The sequence below is a fragment of the Urocitellus parryii genome, chromosome 7, assembly GCF_045843805.1.
Source record: "Urocitellus parryii isolate mUroPar1 chromosome 7, mUroPar1.hap1, whole genome shotgun sequence".
Lineage (NCBI taxonomy): Eukaryota > Metazoa > Chordata > Mammalia > Rodentia > Sciuridae > Urocitellus > Urocitellus parryii.
The window spans coordinates 15,035,461-15,038,192 of NC_135537.1; the positions used below are offsets into that span (position 1 = coordinate 15,035,461).

At 49.3% G+C, this 2,732-nt stretch overlaps 1 pseudogene; it reads left to right on the forward strand.

The window, feature by feature from the left end:
• Nucleotides 1-330: 330 nt before the first annotated feature.
• Nucleotides 331-732, forward strand: LOC113196143 (MICOS complex subunit MIC26 pseudogene; annotated as a pseudogene).
• The last annotated feature ends 2,000 nt before the right edge of the window (nt 733-2,732 follow it).

Sequence of the window (2,732 nt, forward strand, 5' to 3'; positions counted from 1 at the left end):
TCATACTCACAGGGTCTGGGTATTCAGATGTGGGCTTATTTGGGGGATCCGTGTAACCCACTGCAATGCCCTAAACCTCCGCTGGGTCTGGGACTCCCTCTAACCAATCATTCCCTCTCTCTCCCATACCAAACTCTCTCACTGGCCTGCCCATACCCATGAGCAAGATTCTTCCTTAAAAATCAACCTCCTGACCCTGCCAGAGCCACCCTGCCAGGGACGTGTTCAAGGTAATTCAGAGGGCCATGGGGCTGGCCTGGGCCTGCTCACCTTCAGAATCTATGCAGCACCAAAAAAGGACACGCCTCACCAAAAAATCCATGAAAGCGGATGAGCTTTCACTCCACTCAGCTCCCGAGGGTCAAGGTGAATTTGTGGAGGAGCCAAGGAGTCAAGCTTCTCACAGTCCGCCACCATGGCAGGCCGTATACAGGTTGGTGTCAGGAAACATACTCGCCAGCTAAGCCCAAGATGCAAAGCTTGATTCACTGGGGGCTAGACAGCCATGGAGAGCTCCAAAATGCACCTCCTGGGTGTGTTCCAAGACTTGGTGTTCCTGGTTTGGCTGGCCTTGTTGGGCTCCCTTTCACTAGAGGTTCAAAAATAAAGAAGCTTGTGTATCTCCCTGGATTCACCAGATTTGCTGTCTGTGACCCACAACAAGCCACTGCGTTTTCCCAGGTCGCTGGGGAGAAGTTATGTGACTGGGGCTTACAAGGATACATAGTATAGAAGATATGTGGAAGGAGAACAGGAAAATGTGGAGAATTCACCTGGAAATAAGTAGACCACTCCATGTTCAGCCCATGCTAATCAGTTGTAGGTGAACAGTGGAAACTCCAGACAGCAAATCAGTATTGCTACAGAAAGATGGCAGAGAAGTCAGCATTGAATATAGTAAACTGGCCTTCGTCTGCAGGAAAATCTATAGCAGGCCTTTACATTATCTTGGGTGATGCCGAACTACAAGTTGAGTAAGCTGAAATCCTTTCACCTCGATATACTGTGCAAGCCTTAGAACTCCTGGTTCTCACATCACTATTGATGGACATAATTAAAATCCAAATTAAAAGAAGAAAAAAGGATCAACCTCCTATGGGTTTTCTTCATTGTGTAAGAGTTGTCTACACCTCCAGCTCCAACTTCCGCCCACTTGGATCTTGACCCCATGGAACCCGGCTTTCGCTCTCACTGCTGCACGAACAGTTCTCTCAAAGGTCACCAGCGGTACTCAGATGTCTGTCTCCAGGCTTGTTCTGACCAGGCCCCTTGTCTGGCCACATCCCACTCTCACACTCAGCTCGGGCCACACCAGACTTCTTGCCAACCTGAAATCTCCCGTGTCACCTCCATCATTATTGCTCCCTCGCCTACATCACGCCCCAGCCTGATATCAGTCAGGGTTCCCCAGAGAAACGGAGCTAGTAGAGTATGTGTGTAAATAAAAAGAGATTTGTACTTCAGGGAATTCTTTCTTATGACTATGGAGGTTGGAAGTCCCAAATCCACAGGGTAGACTGGCAAGCTAAAGACCCGGGAAGATCCAGTGCCCAGTTAGAGACCAAGGGCCAGAAGGCTGGGAAAACAGAAAGACCCAGTGTGGCAGCTCAAGTCAAAGCCTGGGATTCTGTGTGGCTGGGGAGGCCAGCCTGGCTCTGCTCAGACCTTCAGAGGCTGCGTGTGGTCTTCACACCACAGAGGGCAACCCGCCTTCCTCCACGTCCATCTATCAAAACCTCAATCCCATCCAAAACACCTTCACAGAAACACATCTAGAACAAGAATGGACCGTGTATTTGGGCTCAGTCAAGTTGACACATCAAATTAACCACCAAACACCCCAACTTTTATTATCTTTTATTATTTAAATAGCTGATGCATAACTTTCTGGTCTCCAATCAAACATTAACATTTCAAAGGCCCTCTCCATCTCCCAAGCTAGAGTAGCCTCCCTGATAGGGTTTTGTTTGTTTGTTTGTTTGTTTTGTTTTTTTGTTTTGGGTATTTTGGTAGCAAGTTTTGCTGCCTAAAACTAGCCTGCTTTATTTATTTATTTATTTGTTTATTTATTTATTTATTTATTTATTTATTTATCTATCTGTTGACCCACTTGTTCTCTGTCATCTCCAACACTGTCACCACTTAGCTGCATGATGTTAGGATGTGTCTGGGTCGCCCTTAGACCCCAGTACTTCTGCATGACACCTGGTAGGCACTGTGTTAGTTGGTGTTGGTTCGGATCTTCCAGGAAGCCATTGCCAAGACGGAGTTAGATACGCAGTGGAGATACACCTGTCCAATGCAAAATGGGCAGGGCAGGGAGCGCCCGTCACGCAGCTCTGAGCTGCGCAAACAGGAGGCCCTCAAGGAAGGAGGGAAGGCAGGGAGAGGCTGAGCCTGCCTAAGGAAGCTATGGCCAGGCCCATGGGGAGTCCCAAAGGGAAGACCTGCCTCCAAAAGGAGTAGCCCCACACACACACACTGTGTTCAATCATTGTCTGGGGACAGTCCAGGCAAAGCGTGCCCCCAGCCACAATGCACAGGCGACCCAAAGGTCACGGGCTGGGCTAGCTGTTTTCACTGTCACCCCAGGTACTCCGTAACTCTTGGGTGATTGGATGCATGTTTTCTGCCTGTAGTCTGCTCCGTCTCTCCTCAGCACAGGACGAGGCTGCCTGCCACCATCCTCCTCCACCATCACGGAAGCCCTCCCTCTGCCACTGTGGGCTCGC